General features: G+C 41.1%; 1 protein-coding gene across 6 annotated transcripts in view; it reads right to left on the reverse strand.

Moving 5' to 3' along the window:
* Positions 1-19214, reverse strand: part of tenm3 (teneurin transmembrane protein 3) — a 358662-nt gene that overhangs the window by 244488 nt on the left and 94960 nt on the right. For 5 of the 6 annotated variants that reach the window (XM_086294598.1, XM_086294603.1, XM_086294602.1 and 2 more), the window contains exon 2: positions 15698-15772. The gene's annotated coding sequence lies outside the window, so the exon portion shown is untranslated. Of the gene's footprint in view, positions 1-3523; positions 3652-15697; positions 15773-19214 lie in introns of those variants that run through there. The other variant, XM_086294599.1, reaches the window with a different exon arrangement.

A 19214-nucleotide genomic window follows, 5' to 3' on the forward strand; every position in this document is an offset into this window, starting at 1 on the left:
CGGAGGAGATTATCCCCACTGCGAGAGTCACCACATTCCCAAACCAGAAACCGTGGATGGACAGATCGATCCGCACTGCAGTAAACGCCAGGAGCGCCTCCTACAACGCGGGTCTCGCCACTGGCGATATGAGCGCCTACAAAGCGGCCTCATACGGCATGCGGCGCGCGGTGAGAGATGCCAAACGCCACTGCTCTACTCCCTCTACACTTCAGACTGTGTGGCCACCCATGGCTCCAACACCATTGTGAAGTTTGCTGACGACACAGTGGTGTTGGGTGCCATCTCCAACAATGATGAGGCGGCCTACATGGATGAAGTGAAGAATCTGGCATCGTGGTGCCAGGACAACCACCTCCAGCTGAACGTCAGCAAGACCAAGGAGCTGGTGGTGGACTTCAGAAGGGGTCAGCACAGAGACTACAAGCCCATTATCATCAATGGAGCTCCAGTGGAGAGGGTGCAGTCCTTCAAGTATCTTGGTGTCCACATCTCCTCAGACCTGACATGGGCTGCCCACATTCAGGTCCAGACCAAAAAGGCTAGGCAGCGCCTGTATCACCTACGACAACTGAGGAAGTTCAGGGTCTCTCCAAAGATCCTCAGGATTTTCTATACAGGCACTGTGGAGAGCATCCTCACACAGAACATGACATCGTGGTTCGGGAACAGCTGTGTGAAGGACCAAAAAGCTCTCCAGAGAGTGATCCGTACAGCAGAACGCTGCTGCAGGATTGCTCTCCCCCCGCTTCAGGACACCTACACCAGGAGATGCCGGACTAGAGCAGCGCAGATACTGAAGGACCCGTCCCATCCAGGCAACAAACTGTTCCAACTTCTGCAATCTGGTAGAAGGTTCCGCATCTTCCGGGCAAGGACAGAGAGACTCAAGAGGAGCTTCTATCCCCAAGCCATCCGTGCCCTAAACACACACACCCGCCCTCTCACATCATCTATAATTGACTGAGTCAGGACTCTTCCAGACACTAAACCAAGGCACAATGTACATTTCAATTCCTTTAATTTTAAATATGTTTATATTGTCTATCCTGTAAAATAGTCAGATGTCCATTCATATTAATGTACAGAATTCACCTGCTTGCTGCTACTACTGCACATTCACCCAGTGTATATACTATATATATATATATATATAATGTTCTTCCTCTACCCCCCCCCCCCCCCCCCCCCCCAATTTTTGCACATGTCGAGGAGCGTGTCAGGCTACATTTCACTGTGTGTTATACTTGTATAACTATGCATGTGACAAATAAAGAACCTTGAACCTTATTGTGTCATATCTCCAGTGTTTCCTCGGAGGGCGCTCTCTGCACCGGGGCTGTGACCGACCGTGGCTGCTGGGTCCTCTCAGCCTGGCTGGGGGGCTCCTGTGCCTCCCTCCTGCTGTGTGCCCAGCCTGGAGGTCTGTGACCGGCTCCCGGTGCAGACGGCTCCCTGTGATAGTGTTTCCTCACCTGGCTCATATGTGCCCAGCCCAATTTCACTCTTTAAGTGTGTGTGTGTGTGTGTGTGTGTGTGTGTGTGTGTGTGTGTGTGTGTGTGTGTGTGTGTGTGTGTGTATCCATGATTGTTTATGTTAATGAGAGTGTGGGGAGTGAGTTGGAGGGTGGGGTGGGGTGGGCTGCTTTTAACCATGTAAAGCACTTTGTGCTACATTTCTGTATGAAAAGTGCTTTATAAATAAAGATTGATTGAAATATAATAATAACCACTGCAGCCAAACAGAGTGCCTGACGAGCCCAGCTGTAAGTAAGCTGTTAAGACTCGACTGTACACTGTGTTCGTGTTTACCTCTGAAACAATAAGTCCCGTTGCAGCAGCCTTTCAACGCCTCTCTCTGTCTTTTACCTCTCTCTGTCTCTGCTAGCAAAGTCGACCCAGACAACAAAGTTAAGCTAGTTTTCATCTACGAGCCCGACACGAACCCGACGTATTAGCCAGAGGTCCCTTTACTACGGTTCGGAGCCGCGGACCTGTTTTATATACGCGTCGAATAGTTTTCTATACGAGATCGCTGCAGAAAGTGCAGCCTTACCTAATGTCCACCTACTGTTACTCATTTATATTAAGATTTAAACATCTGGTTGGTGTTGGTATGGAGAGTAACCTTCAGTAATAGTAATAAATCACACAGCAGTAGTACATTCATGTAGTTGTAAAAAGCATGATAATATATTAAGTAATCCAAAGTATTCAGAATACGTTACTCTCATTGAGTAACGTAATGGAATACGTTACAAAAAACATTTTGGGGCATCTAATCTGTAATCTGTAGTGGAGTACATTTTAAAAGTTACCTTCCCAACACTGTATATGCATTATATAAAGCATCCAGATGATATGTTGCCGTTTTGTTTTTTGATAATTATATATAAATGTGTTCTTATACACGTATGTCTTTCAGGTCTCTATGTATAAGAGAACATGAAGATACTGTCTATATTTGTAATGCACACTGGGCACACTAACTAAGGAGCTTCGTGGAGCAATTCATTTAACACAACTGAGTCGTATATTACCACTGCTTTGTTTAGTCATGCAGATATTAATTTTAAGATCACTGGTGTTACGTACTTCCACGAATTCACAAATTATGCTCGCAGTGACGACCCTCCACTAACCCTCTGTCTTCCTCTATCTTTCATTCATGTTCTGTCGTCTCTAGTTCTACTTTCACCTTAATGATGATTGAAAAATCAGAAACAACTAGATGTGTTTGATATCACTCTGTCTTTTTTTTTTGCTATGGATTAACTCCTCTACTTGGGTTTTTTAATAATTAGGGAGGCAGTACAAACTGTCTATTTATGTAATAAAATATTGTCTCTAGACCTTTAAACTCCAAGGGTCAGTGCCTATGATGCAGAGTAGCTATGTACACATTGTTACCTTGGCTGTTGTTTCCTGATAATAATTTGAAGAAATCACCATGTGCGACAGGAGCAACAAAAGTTATATCATTACTTATTTTGATATTACCACTTATATATATTATTATCACTTATTTTGATATTATCTGCATTTTTAGTACCAGACTCTGGTGGCAGAAATACGTCCGTCTCATTAATAAGAAATGAAGGTGAAGTGTTGGCAAAGCAGCTGATTAGATGTATTATATTCAGACAAACTGAAAGCACTGCTGATCCTGCACCAGGTTACCTTGTCAGTTGTATAAAACTGGAAATCATCAGAGCAGCCACCCCCTTCTGTCCTAAAGGAGTTGTATTCTCCATCTTGCACTCTCACATTAGTTTACCATGAAAGGCCTGGTTTATCCTCAGTGTTAATGGGATACGCACACGCCATCAAAACACATAGAGCTGCAGTTTTCTACGAGACTGAAAGAAGAGCAGCTTTCAGTGACTGTCTCCAACGGTGGCTACAAGATGGCAGTAATGTAAAGCATAGATACACATATTAATTGGTAGGCAAGGAGCTCTATTGCTATGAAATCTGAGATGAGAGGAGAGTGATTGCTTTACTGTGGTATGTTTTAACTTACATCTGTTTTTAGATTTTTCAACCTCTCCTGATGGGACACTGTCAGACTCGTCTTCTACTTCAGCTATTCTCCTCTGGATTATCACAAAGAAACACAGCAAGTTCAGCTGTTGTGTCCCAAGATACAGAATTTTGGTCATAGAAAAAATGGTTCTGGAAAACAGAAGAAAAACAAAACAAAACAGGATTTTAGCTCATGATTGTCGTAGTGTCAAGTTGTTATTACAGCTAAGATGTGTTTTTCAGCCTAGACACATATGAATCGCTCCTGCACTTGAAATCATCAGGGATCATAAATGCTGGGAAAAATATAGCAACTTCCAAAGTGACCATTTTAACACACTTTAATGTACTGCAAGGGCCTGTAACCCTGACAGTTATCATGGTATGATGATACAATTTGGCATGGCTTCAGTTATTGTACAGCTGATCATGAGTGGGCCAGGTGGGAGGCACTCACCGTTTGGAGTGATATTACTTTTAGTTGTAATGAAGTTTATAGTAAAAATAATACAGCCAAATCTGGTTACAGCAATAGCTTCCTCGTGGAAGATTAACATGAGATTTGAATACAACAAAATGAGAAAACATAGGTGCGTAGGAACTTTCAGATATCTGTATAGAAGCACTTGATCACTGGTTTGCAGTGTTTCTGAGCGGAAGAAAAAAGACTGGGTGAGCTTTGAGATGTGTTTGAAAATTCAGCTTATGGTCAAAAATGATACCAAGGTTTTTAGCAGAGGACATGATGTCTTTGGTTTTGGCAAGGCGGTACTAACTGACCTCCTTAGAGCAACTGGACTGAGCACTAGAACCTTAGTTTACCTGAATTACGATGAAGGAAATTTCAATACATCCAATTAGTAATGGCAGAGAAGCTTTCACTCAGGCAGCACAGGCTGTTGAGGAGGCTGGGCTTGACAGAAAAGTATAACTGTTAATCATGTGCACAGCAATAATTGGAGATCTATTAGACTAATGAGGGTGAATGTATAAAGAAAACAGAATTGGTCCCAGGATTGAACTCTGGGGGACTCCACACATGAGTGGTCCAGATGAGGACATACAAGGACAAGTATGAAGAAAACCATTAGAGAGCAGAACCAGTGATGGCAGACAGTTTTGTAGTCTGATTAACATGATAAGCAACATCAAGCTGTAGATAAGTCAAGCAGGAATAAAATAGCTCATAAAAATAGAATTAGTAATTTTCAATAAAGCTGTTTCAGTGCTGTGGTTTTGTCTATAACCAGACTGGAATGTATCAAAGATGTTGGGTAGGATGAAGTGTGCATGTGTGACAAAAAACACCCAAAAGATCAAAAAGAAGGAATCTAGAAATCTGTCATAGTCATTGTAGTGCGTCACTGTTTTCAGGGATGAACACAACCTTAATGTTAAAAAGTAAAAGAGTATTTAACCTCATTCATCAAAAAAAAGGGGAAAAAAGGAATAATAACCAGAAACAATGCAGGAAACATTATTACAAAGATGAGAAAAGAACAAAAGATTATTAAAAGACGTGGAAATGGACTGGCATTTATAGTCACATTTAACCATACATTTATAAAGTGCTTATTCTATATACTCTATACTAAACTGTGCAGTTTAGAATCAGCAATTAACCTATCAGTAGAATATGAGAGGAAGCCAGAAGAAATCCATGCAGGCAAATGAAGAACATACAAGCTCCACAAAGACAGGCCCCAGCTATAATTTAAAACTGGATAATTGTTGCTGTGCGGTGACCACTCCACCACTTTGTTACCCATTCAGAAAAACTAACGTTACAGAAGAGGAGCACATAACCCGGGAGAGGACAGTTATTAAACGCAAGGAAACTGCTAACAAAAAGAGAAGCATTGTGAGGAACGTTTTCTGTCGATAGATGAAACAAAAGGAACTCAATGCTGAGAATAAGTACAGTTTTTCAGTGAAATGAAAGAAACAATCATTCGATACAAAGCACTTAGTTATAAAAATGTCACTTATTCACTTTAGTGAGATGAAGACGGATGTTGAAAGAAAAAGAGGAGGAAAGAAGGAGGAAAGACGAGTAAAACAGAAGATAAGAGGGATGGAAAATGAGTGAAAGCAATGATCAGTTTGCTGGTTTTGTTTTGGTTAAGAAGTGAATTAAGAGAGTTTGATTAGGTTTCATCAGTAATTAAACAGTTAATTAAAAACACTGTGCTTCAGTGAACAATGAAGAAAACTAATGGGGATTAGAGCGTCACTTTAAAAAACAGCAATAAGGAGTTTGTTGAATGTGCTTATACCAACATCATTCATTTAGATTTCTCATCTAAACATAATTTAGTTTTGTACTTTTCACATATTTAGCACATGAAGTAATGACAGAAGGTATTTATGTTCTCTCCCAAAGCCCCCCCTCGAGAACAGTGACTACACTGTCCTTCCACTTTGTCTCTTGCTTTGGAAATGTTACCACGGTCCTTCAAATTCTGCATTTTAATGATAAATAAACATTTAAAATTCCAGTGAAAGAGAGGGTGCAGACCTTTAACTGAGTGCTGTTCTTGTGATCTTTATCATTCTCTCTTTTTGAGCTCCTGGCTGTCTTCTTTTCTGAGTCTTTGTTGATGCATTTTTCTATTCTGGGTTGTAGTGATTGCTTATTTTGATTCCTGGACTTTTAGATGATTCCCACCTCCCCATGTTTCTGCATCTGGTTTGTCTTGAATGTGTTTGCATTCCTTTCTTTTTCCCCATTGTGTCCCCGTGTCTGTCTGATCTCTCTGTGTCCTGTCTCCGTGGTCCTTGTTTACTTCTGTCAGGTTTGTATGTCCTGATCTTAGTGTCACAATTTGTTACTTCCTGTTTTATTTTGATAGTCCCTATAAAAATAATAGTGCTGTTTCTTCATTATGTTTCGTTAATCTGTCAGTTTCCAGCTATATAAAGCAGAGTTTCTGTGTAGAAAGTCCTGTGCTGGGATTCTAATCTTGCCTGCCACACAGTCAGAGTTTTGTTGTACTGTAACAATACCTCTTGGCAATAAATCGAATACCGTTGATAAACCTGTTTTTTTCCCTTACAAAAGTGTAACATTTGTAAGGGAAATGCTTTTGTGGATTGCACCCATGAAGAACGTGCCAAATCCTTTCTGCCAAATGCCTCATTCTGCAACTGACTCCTATTTAATGCTGTTTATTGGACTGGATCATTTAAAGCTGAAGGAACAAGACATATTGGCAATGTAACAATGTGTTCATTGAACAAGCAGGAGCCTCAGTAGCATGTGGAAAAACCAGACACCAGCCACAACAGCCTGGCACCTGCTCCCCATGCTGGTCACCAGCTTGCTCAGACACTGCTGCGGGACAGCGTCACATTCTTCCACCAGCATTTATTGCAAGTCAGTCAGTATGGTTGTGTTAATCACACTGTTTGAACAGCACATCCAAGCTATTCCCACAAGTGTTCAGTGCCGTTGAAGTCAGCACTGCGGGCAGGCCACTCCATCCTCTCCACTGCCAAATTCTGATGCTAATCCCTGATAAACCCTGCTCTGTTGGTGCAAGCGTTGTTGGAGGATAGAATTCAGTCCCACACTGTGGAGATATGGGATTGCCACTGGTTGCAGAATCTCATCTCGATGTCTCTCTCCACTGATGATGATGACAAGCTTTGTTTTTCCAGTGAGGAAGACTGCCTCAATCAAAAGCTTTTGCCCTATTGGTACAGCAATCAGCGTAGCGCCCTCTGCATCTTCTCCACATTTTGAACTTATAATCCAATCAATTGGAGTCTACGATGTTCAGCATCGTCAGAGAAGATTTGACAAGTTTATTTATGGGCACAGCCCACACACTCTACTCTGCTTCCTAACACAGACGCATTTTCCTTACTTGCACCAGTATCCTGTTGTAAGTTATGTTTCCAGCAGTTAAAGAAGCTACTGTAGGGTGGGGAATATGATTAGATTAACTCCTGCAACAGTAAAATTCACACTCATGTGCCATGCTTTTATATAGATATACATTTTTCCACTAAAGACTTTCTAATGTTGATTTGGTTCCTGCACATAGCCACAGCCACTAAAACATGCATATTGATGCAATGATGTAGGCCCTGTAGTCAGCAGCTAACAAACCCAAGATTCAGTGTAACAATAGTCCAGATGTTGTGCATTTTTGCTAGCCCAGTAAATGAAATGAAATAAATAAAATCCTCAGGCCTTCAGTTAATGTTGTCTCTGTACTTTTAGCATAATTAATAATTTTAGATCTGTGATATTATCCTGTACAGTTTCCATGTCATTTTGAGTGCTGTTACCAAGGTGAGTATTCAAACTGTGCACTTTAGCCATTTAAATAAATTTTTTATTGCAAATATGCTCTGTATGACCATGATGACATGATGAGAAATGTATTTCTTTTTGATAGAAAGTTTATGAAACAGTTTTTTAAATATAACGATTGTTCTTTGCACAGAGATGTGCAGTGATGTGTCCACATCTTGGGAGTCATGTGCTGTCCAATGACTGCAGTCCTGAGAGAAAACTTAGGTCCAAAGCCTGTAGGTCTTTACCACCAACTAAGCTTTGGTTCGTGGATGTACAGTTGAGAAACTATTGAACCTTTTTTCAGTGGATAGAGTACAGGGCAGTGTACTTCCAGGACACTTACACACTACTGTATGCCTTCACTGGCTCGGTGACTCTAGTGGGAGTCTCAATACTATTAACCTGACTTCTGTGACTCTGACACACTCAGCTTATTCAGCCAGAGGACATTTTGGTCCTGACTCTGATGTTCCTCAATTTTCATTTGATGAAAACCTGAGACTTCAGAGACACAGGTGTGATTCCACTTATCGAAGGATCAGAGGCGAGGCTGCCGGACACTGGCGCCACCGGGCCCTCTGACCACCACCAGTAGGCAAACATGGGGTTAGCATCTTGCCCAAGGATATTTGGCATGCAGCCAGGAGACAGCCTGGGATCGAACCACCGACCTTCTGATTAGTGGCTGACCTGCTCTGCCACCTGAGCTACAGCCACCAAAGACCCTACAATAATACGGAGAGACCCCCAACAATCAGATGACCTCCTATGAGCAAACACTTTGGTGACAGTGGGAAGGAAAAACTCCCTTTTAACAGGAAGAAACCTCCAGCAGAAGCAGGCTCAGGGAGGGGCGGGGCCATCTGCTGCGACTGGTCAGGGCTGAGGGGACGGTCGATATGATCCGTAGTGGCTCCATAATGGCGTGTAGCAATTTAGCCCTTCGCTGCCTATAACAAGCTGCCTATACAAATACATTCAGTATAATGCTGTATAACATATGCTTAATGATTTTTGAGGCAACATACAGTGAATAGAAAATATTGTATTGGGCGTATTAGTGAATAATGTTCTTTGTGATTATCTGAACTGGTTTATTTTTGTTTATCTTGATGTTTATCTCGATGACATAGTCATCTCTTCCAAGAACCTTCACAGGATCCAACAAGACATTGTTTCAGAGAGAGAACCCTAACTCACATCCCGTATCTGGAGAGAGTTTAGAAAAGAGTAAAGTAGAAAAGTGCTATATAAGAACCAGTACACTAACCATAATATCGTCCATGGTTTTCAACTGAAACCAGCTCTTTCCAGACCCACTAACATTCGTTCTTGTCATGGTCCGGAGTCTGCGACTCCGTGTTTATGTTTAGTCTATTAGTATTCTGTGGTTTTGGTTACCTTGGGTGTTTGTATTCTTCTGTTCATGTTCCTATGTTCTGTGTCCCCCAGTCTGTGTTTAGTTGGTGTGTTATGTCATTGCGTGTATGTGTTTCCTGTGTTATTGTGAAGGTCTGCGTCTTATGTGAGTGTTTTCAGTTTGCCTCCCTAGTCTCGTCACGATAATCACTCCCAGCTGTGTTCCCCACCTGCGTGTAATCTCCCTGTGTTCTCTGGGTGTATTTAAGTTGTGTCTTCTGTCATGGTAGTTGCTGGTTCGGCTGTGTTATTTCCCTTCCACCCTTCTGTGTTGATTCTCTGGTCATTCTCCCTGCATGTCACGTTTGTATTCCGGTTAGTGTTTTATTTAGTTTTCCCAGTTTAGAGTTTTCACCGTTTTGTTCCTCGCCACCCTGTCTGTTGTACCTTTTAGTTGCAAATAAACTCACCCTCCACTTCAGCAGCCTGCAGTTGGATCCATTATTATTCACACGGCTTGCCCCGGCAAACCGTGACAGTTCTATTGTCTTGCTTGTTGCCTCTCTGTAAATAAAGGCACTCTAGTTCCTGCACACTGAGTCCGATCTGCACTAGAGGAGCACATATCAATCGAAATATCGATAATACTGATACCATCACTGGTATCAGTATCAGACTGATACTAACACAACTGGATTCAGTCCAGTAAGTCTCCCACTGTCCATCCATTCATACATTCTCTTCTGCAATTCCTCAGTGACAGTCTGTGGCGGGGCTAACACAGAGAGACAGCCAATCATTCACACAGTCTCACCTATGGGCAATTTAAAACAAATCAATGTAGCTCCTCTGTATCCTGAACTGTGTTAAATACATATTTTTATCTTTTTTTAATGAACCTCATCGTCACATCAGTTGTATAGCACATGTAAACAACAGCAGCTGATTCAAAGTCCTCTAAAGACAAGCACATTTATATTCCAGGTCTCTAAAAACAACAGCTGTTCGTGTTCATTAAAATGAGTCTGGCAAATGTACAGCTCATAAGTGATGACATGACACATTGTTCTCCAATACAGATACTCCCTTTATAGGTGAAAGTATCGGTATTGATATCGGCCATACTGCTCTTAATTTACTATTTAGGTTCCCAGCATCACACTGCAATAACCTGCACCACTGACTGAAGTGTAAAAATTCACTTTATACAGTCAAAACAGAGCATAAAAGTCATAAAAGTCAACTGATCAAATATAAAAGACCTAATGTAGAAACTCTGATTTCAACAGCCTGGGCTATAAATATAAGAAGGGTTTGGTTTAGAGGATGCTTTTTTCTGTTAAAGCGATAAGTTATAGTGCAGCTGTAGTTTTAGTATCAGTGTGCACCTTGACTAACACTTCACGTCCATCTGTCCCAGCTGGTTTGACGTTATAAGAAATGGTCAAACTTACCATGTTATTAAATAATCCACCTGTTTCTATTTCTTCATTCTCTCATTCCTTCCTGTTCGTCATCTCGATCTTTTATCTTTCTTTCATATTTACCTCCCTGTCAGTCCTAGATTGAGTCTCAACTTCATGAGTGCAAATCTGCAGAGATAATCTCTCTCTTTCTCTCTCCATTTGCTACCTTTTGCTTCCTTCCAACTAATCCTCCTCTCTGCTCAGATTAAAAAAAGAAAGGGATCAGAAAGACAGATGCAAGGATAGCAATCTTGTGAGAGAAAAACACTGACAGAGCTATTTTGTGTGTGTGTGTGTGTGTGTGTGTGTGAGTGTGTGGTGGGGGGAGGATGGAGGTGGGGGTGTAAACAGAAATAACAGTAATCCCTGTGTGTTCAGTGTCCAGTTTAAGGTCAGCCTAATACAGATGGACGAATGGAAAGGCATCACTTCTTTTTCTTAAAATGGGCACAAATCAATGCTGGACTGTCAGAAAAAGTTCTAAACTTTACATTTAGAAACTTCTTTCTGGAATTTTTGACCACTCCTCCAGACGTGCGTTTGTGAAGTCAGCCATGGATGAGAGGTCTCTGTTGTAATTCAGCCCAAAGGTGTTCCATCGGGTTAAGGTCAGGGCTCTGTGGGGTTAAGGTCACATTCTTCCACACTAAAATCGCTCATCCATGTCTTTAGGGACCGCACTTTGTTCACTGATGTGAAGTCATGTTGGAACCGGAAGGGTCATCTACATTAAGCTGGGAGCGTTAATTTTTCAGCATGCCTAGACACTGTGGAGTCAATTTAAGACTTCCTTTCAAATGAACTAAGGGGGCCAACTCCTGCAAAACAAGCCCACATCATAATCCCCCATCAGCAAACTTTACACTTGGCACAATGCAGTAAGACAAGTACCATTCTCCTGGCAACTGCCAAACCAAGGCTCATCCGAGCAACACGTATCCACTGCTCCAGAGTCCAGTGGCAGCATCTCCAGCTGCTCCGTCATTATGACCCACTCCATGAAGCTCTCTACGCACTGTTCTCGAGCTGATGTGAAGCTACTGTGCACCCGATGCGACTCTGATCCGCTGACCTCGCTCTGTGATTTTACGTGCCCTACCACTTTGGGGCTGAGTTGCTGATGTTTCCAATCGGTTCCACGTTTGTTATGATGCCATCAACGGCGGACTGGAATATTTAGCAGCCAGGAAGTTTCATGCCTGGACTTGTTGCACATCCTGGAAGTCTCTGAGCTCCTCACAGCAGCCCAGTCTTTCACAATATTTGTTATGCAATCTGCATAACCTAGGTGCTTGGTCTTATACACCTGTGGCCATGGAAGTCAAATCATATGATTGGAACAAATGATTTGGATGGGTGAGTGAATACTTTTTATAGATATTTTGAAGCTACCAATAGAAAAGTAAAATTTAACAACAAAGTTTTTACAAAATTGCTTTTGGTATGGCGCCATCTGTAAAGCTACCTGGACCTGCCACTAATTAGTCTTTTATTTATCAAGATAAAAATGTCATTGAGATTTAAAATCTCATCTCTCTGTGTTCTGTCTCTCTGTCTGCTTTCCCTGTCTTGTTTTTAATGAATACATTTGTAGTCCCGTCAATGTTTTTTGCCCTCTTCATGTTCTCATGTTGCTCTCTCTGTGTTTTGTCCCTTTGTCTCCCCAGTCCGTCTGCTTATCCTCAGTCCCAGTGTTGAGCTCAGTCTAAAGTCTGATTCTGAGCTCCAGTGTATATTACTTCCTGTTTTATTTTGATAATCTTGTGTGTATTATGTTCAGTGTTGCTTCCCGGTGTCTCGTCAGTCAGCTTCTGTGTAGCTGTGTCCACACTGCTCTAGTCTCCCTCTGTGTAAATAATCTGTGTCTTCCTGTCTTCTCTGTTGCGTTGTCCCCTCTTGCTTTGCTTCCAGAGTCTTCTGTGAGTTTCATGGGCACCCTGTAGTTTTCCAGTTGTTTGCTCCTAGTTTTCTTCTTTTCTTGATTTTTTTAAATTATTTAGTTTCAGTACAGCAATAAAGCTGCCTCTTTTAATCTATTCTTTTCTCTGAATGCTGCAGTTGGGTCCCACACTGCCTGCCTCAGAGTGCTACATGATAATTAGGGCCGAGAAGCACAAAGGAGCTGAATAGCTCTGACTTTTCAGTGTCTATATTTGTTTAATCCAACCTCATGCTAATTGTTAAGCGTTAGCATAAACAGTTATATAATTTGATTAACTGACTCTTAAATTCACATTTAAAAAAGAAATTTCAAGAGGATTCACGACTAAAAAGACACAATAAAGAGAACCAACTGCTCTAAAAATGTGAACTGAGCATGCTAAAGGTCATTGCTTCCCACAAGCGTCTGTTTAGCAATATTATCTGAAATCTGACTGGCTGGTGGATACAGTACCTAATACCAAAACAAATACCCTGAGCAGTTGGAGTGAGGGATGGGAGGTAGCTTGAAGGTGTAGTGTAGGCAGGGAGAGAGGGAAGGTCAGTGTTAACAAAGACTCCATTGTTTCCAAATTCCTTCACTCCTTCATTCCCTTCGTGCAGCCGCCAACTTCCACATTTCCTTTCCTGCTATTTTCCCATCCTCGTGTGTTTATCACTGTCTCGTCCCTCTAGCTCTCAGCTAGCCACAGCTCGAAGGGCCGGCTGTCCTGCGCCGTGGAAATGTTTGCTTTCCTGAATGAATTTATAACATGTATGTGTCGGGGTGGCTCTGCTGAACATGAAAAGACTGTAGTTGAGGAACGATGAAACAGCCTGTCAAGTTTAACGGACAAAAACATTTCCTGACCAAACTTAGTCAAAAGCTGCTGAAAACAACATACATTTAGACTGTATTGTATACTATTAGATTTAACATCACTGGAATAAGCACCAGGTTCATAGAGCTCATTATAGAGAAACAGAGACAGACATGACAACATCATTTGGTGAAAGAGCGCAGAACAAATGGGCTAAAACTACAGAATTAGGTTCATCACAGAGAAGGAGAAGACATAAACAAGGAGGACAGACAAAGTCACCGGGGTGTAGTTGGAGTCCAAGAGCTGGTGAAGGTGAAAGAAATAATATTTTAAAAATTAATTAATTGACCACTACTACTAATAATAACTAAATAAACAATCTGTATATAAGTCACAGTGAATTTCTTATTTGGTAACATTGTTAATATGCATAGAAACCTAAACATGACAAATATATTTCTATATATATACACAAATACACACTACAGATGAAAAGGTTGGCTTTATTGTCTTGTCCCTGTGTGTCATCGCAGTGATGCTGCCGTGACGTAAATGTTAGCTTGTCAGTCCACATGTCAGTAGGGTTTTCTCATTCGGTTTGTCCCAGTGAGGACTGTTATTTCATCTCTGAGCCCTCAGCCTTCACTCTGAACCACAGGACTCCCACGCAGGGACTTCGGTACTCTTTAAGTGACACAATACAATGTCTTTCACCTTTATTTATAAAAAAAAGCTAAGGAAAAAGAACACAGAGCTAGTTAAATAAACACAAAGTGAGATAATTCATGGGTGTCATATGCATAAATATTCACAACTGAACCAGTTTGCTACATGACACATACTTGGTATAGTTTCCTGTTTACATAATAAACGTGTAGACCAGTATGAAGGTGCTGGGGAAGGCTCTAATTTTGTGTCATTAAAAGTGTAATATACTGATGTCATTAAATGACAGTTCTGTGGCGAAGAAGTGCCCTTTTACTGACAACACTGGGACAAACAGAGAGGAGACGTGCACTTGATGTCTGACAGTAATCAGACCTAACACTGATGTCACAGCAGCACCGATCACTGTATTTATGCTGCTGTATTTGTCAGCTAGTGTTCTGTATTTTCTGTTACTGTAACAGTGCTAAGGGCTAAGTCTGCAAACATGTATGTTAAAAAATCGAATTAGGGCATACTGCAAACACAAATACTACTAGCCACATTAACTAGTTAATGATGCTAGTTAGCTAGTTAGCTAAAACCATTACACTCCTGTTTTTGCTGCTCAGCCTAAAGAAGAACGAGAGATTTCTAGTGTCTGTTTATTTCCTCAATATGACAGTACTAACGTACAAAAATAAAGCTATGAAGGACCTTACTGTGGCTCCATTTGTGGCTGTGAATCCAGCATGGTGGACAGAGGACAGTGGGGACTCGTTAGCTTTAGCATGGGAATCTAGAACTGGTTTATGTAGTAAAAGTAAAAGTCGCATTTCTTGGAACTGTTAGTCTGCTTGCCGATCCTGCTTATCGGTTCCACTTGCAGTTACCCTACAATGAGCTGATTGTGGCGTGCGGAGGTGGAGAATAATGGCGCAGCCTTCAGCTTGGATATAAACGCTAAGCTAGCAAAGAACCCAGAGCGATATTAAAACTGAGTGAATGCTGCTTTGTGTGCAGGTCAAATGATTGGAATCCAGTGTTGCTGTTTCCGATCCCACATTTGCCATGTAAGAGGAAGACAGCTCAACCCTCAATCTAACCCCTTCCTTTTCCCCATAACTAACTCACTCACACACTCCCTCAGTCTAAAGCACCTTGAGCCTGGGTGTGCAGTGACATACAGAAAGGAGAGGCAGAGACACCCACACTCAGACAGAGACTGCTGTCCTTTAGCGGAAACAGCTTTTCCTCAAGAGCTGCCTTCAAAAAACACTTGACGAGAACAGAAATTGGCAATTCATTTATTTACTTGTTCATTTATTTTCACCCTTGTTCTCTCCCTGCTCATTTTTTTATTGATCGCAATCACTTGTTCCTTGCACGTGTTCAAATTGCAGAGTGGCTTTTTGTCTTTCTTCCCGCCTCAACTGCAGGAAGAATGGCCTAATCAAGGCAAATTGGTGATAATCTACTTGTGAGATTAAGCAGGAAACAGAAAGAACGACTTCAGCAAAAAATGAACACAAAAACAGAAAGCAACGAAAACTTAGGCAGGAAAAAGCGCAACACAAACAGACAACGCAAAACAGTTAGAAATGCACGAGACACAGGTGGAGAGGCAGATGAAGGATATGAATGGAACCTACCGACTTGTTGTGTGGTCTAGTGGTTGGTTGGTACCGGTCTGATGGAGTCCTGTTGCACCGTCTGTGGTTCCAAGACTAAGGGCAGAAAGACACACATGCATTACATGCTAAACGTTCCTGTTGTCTGTAATTCGTGGATGGCAGACGAAGTGCCAACAGACACATCAGCCAATCAAAAGCACCAACTGTGACTGCGCCAACACTGCCTCTAACTAATCACATCGTGTGTTAATTGTGAAGCACACACAATATATTTAGTTTGATGAGTAATCACAATCAGATAGTTGTGTTTTTACTTTACTGAACTTTGGCATTACTGTTATTGTGAAGATTGTTGTTGTAAAGTCAAACTATATGAAAAGTGTTGAAATGATTTTAAATGAACCTGCAGAACAAAATTCTTCACACGTTTTTGTTTCACCCAAACAACAACATTTCTCTCTTTTGGTTCTACCTGTGCACCACCACCTAACTTTGAAATAAAACATTCAATATATAATTCAATACAGACTTTGAACTGTAAACACAAGGATGTTTACTCTGATTTGATTTGCGTGGTTCATGGAATAACACAACTTGTAAATTGCTGATATGAATAACTTGGGCTTTTTACATGTACAATATTTGACTACAGTGTATTTTTAGCTACCTAGGTGGCTCATTTGCTTTCTCTTGACATCGCTTTCTGTAGAGACGTTACACATTTTGAAGTCAAAGGCAGAAGTGAAATAAACGTGAGAGCAGAGGTCAAATGTGACAGGATATTTGGAAGGTGGAGGTAATGCTAATCTGAACGGTCTGTCAAAACAGACTGTTAACATCACCCCACCCGCACAAAGTCTCCACTATGACAATGTTACTTGAGCTCTTCTATTGAACTTCTTGTTTCTATGTTTTGTGTTTGCCAGGACTCCTGTACCTGTTGTTTCTTTTTCAGCCAGCTTCTGTTAAACCAGTGCATTTTTACAAACATTTATTTTTGTTTATTCACCGAGCTGTGTGTCTGCTGTGCTGCATCAAGATCCTCTTTCTTGACCTATTATGATATAATATAAAACACCTTGAGGCGACTGGTGTTGTCATTTGGGGCTGTATAAATAAAATTGAACTCCCCATAAGAGTACGGAGCAACCAACCCCCGAAGAAAGCAAGGCTCTTTATGAGCTATGTCATCCTCAGCCTAATTTACAGTCAGCGCCTCAGTGGACCTCACTCTGTTCACTTGGCCAGTCTATCTCTATCTAACATAGTCTGTCTCATAATGTTTCCAGAGCAGGTCATTCTGTTCTCGAGTCAGTTTCAGGGTCTCAGTCATGAATTCATGTTTAGAATATGAATTAAGAGATAAAACAATGCCATATATAAACAATGCTACTTCTGCAATCAGATGTTTAATGTATCTGGTTTCGTTTTTCTAAAGTCACTAATAAGTGACAGTAGCAACTGTAAGTGAATGTGAATATTTCATTTTCCAATAATTTATATTATGTTTGCATGGCAGCGCACTTGTGTCTGTCAAGATTAAATAGAGTCGATGGAGCTTTTGTCCACCTCTAAACTTTGATATTGATGAACTTTGTTCAACCTGGTCTGACAGAGAAAGCGAGAGATGATGATAAATACACACAGCTATTGTTTCAGTTTTTAAAACATCATCAAATAAAAATTCATTGGTAAAATGTCTGCATATAGAAAAACACACACACGAGAGAGGTTCAACTATTCAATGTGACATTTAGCTAATCAGATCTGAGGGAGGAAAGTGTGCGGTAAACAAATTCCTCACTCCCCACGCCCCCACTCTTCTATAGCTCTCCCTACCCTCTCACTAATCAACACAAGAGCTTTTAGAGTGCAGAGAGGGATTTGTATTTACTCACCAATTCATGTCAACAGCCAAATCTGCTTCATGAAAATGAATAAACAACTATTTACCCCATAAACACTCCACATAGAAAAGCATCTCCTTCATAAAAGTTACAATGAATATTAGCAGTATGTCACCATCAGTTAAGCAAAAGCGACTGCAAAGTAAAATGTGAACACACGTTGAATGAATGACTACAGCTCAGATCTTTTTATATGAAACTGATAAAAGTTTGTTTTGAATGTGAGGATCTATTCTGTGATGCAACCAGCAATGAGAGCATCAGTTGACATGTAATTATATTGGGATCACCAAACGTCTTCATATGGCTAAAAGAACATTATTGTATTAACTCAGTACCAGTTACCCAACATAAGAATCCACATTAACCAGCAACAAACAACATATCTTCTGCGTGTACTGCCAGCAAATTCATGGCCTGTTGTTTAGGGTCTGAATGTACGATACACTTGTTAAATGCAGTGAAGTATTCAGAGCACTTACAGCACAGTTGAGTGGCAAAGGCTGTCACTGCTTGTGTACGTGTTATATTTTTGTTTTTAATTTTTAATATTGAATTTTGAGGAGAGGAATGAATTATGTATGTATACTTTCCAGATAAACTGCACAAACCAGGTTTTTTGGCTGGATAATAAACTAATTTGAGACAGAGTTCCATAAATGTCTTTCAAAATTGTGTCTCCTGTTGATTTGTCTTTAAATATGCTGCTACAAAGTAAGTAGAATTTCATTTGGTATGTTATCACTTTTCTGTTTTTCATATTTTCATATATATACATGGTGGAAAAAGTCAGTGAACATACAAGAAGAACTTTCTTCACACGTGCAATTTCACAGTTTGCAGTCAAGTTAGAAGGGAGTACGTTGAAGCAAGTTTGACATAGAAATGTTTTCTTTGTGTTAGCAGGCTCAAAAAACCCCAACAGCAAAGTGGCAGATGAATATGTTAATATATTTACTGCTTGGCGCTGCTATTTATATTAATCTGAGAGCTGCCTACTCGAACTCTGAAACTTTAAACTGCATGCACTTGAAGGTTGCTCTGTTTTATACTGTGACTCTCCCCAACTGCCTATTGAAGGAGATCTGGGAATTGCTATAGTTTGTGGCCAGATCATGAAAAGCATTAATAGACGTGGCAGCAGACAGTATCACAAATATATGGAAATTCCTCCAAAACACCTGAACCTTTACAGCTGGCCTCTAAAGGTGGGTTAAGCTTGTCAGGCTGCATATTTAATTGTTATTTCTGCTAAGAATCTACATCACGGTTAGATAACATAACAAACACCAAGTTCACACATAACAATGTTGCTAAGTGCAGAGGAGCCCTTGGGTAGTTCGCCAGTGATCTATTTTGTAATCGTATCATCAGATCTGCGGCCGTATGTTCTGGACATTTGGGTGAAGAAAGGAGCTAAGCTTCAACCGATCACCGCCTGGTGGTGAGCTGGATCAGGTGGCAGGAGGATGCCGGAGAGGCCATGCTCCAGACATCCATTACTGAGCCTGCTGCAAGGAGCTGCGACTGTAAGAGTGTTGGTGCCTTTGGGGTGGTTGTAGCTCAGGTGATAGAGCAGATAAATTGGAAGGTTGGTGGTTTGATCCTCGTCTGCTCCAGTCTGGATG

The sequence above is a fragment of the Aulonocara sp. 'chitande type north' Nkhata Bay genome, linkage group LG6, assembly GCF_057382095.1.
Source record: "Aulonocara sp. 'chitande type north' Nkhata Bay isolate Kocher_YH1m ecotype deep benthic linkage group LG6, A_spYH_male_GT1.1, whole genome shotgun sequence".
Lineage (NCBI taxonomy): Eukaryota > Metazoa > Chordata > Actinopteri > Cichliformes > Cichlidae > Aulonocara > Aulonocara sp. 'chitande type north' Nkhata Bay.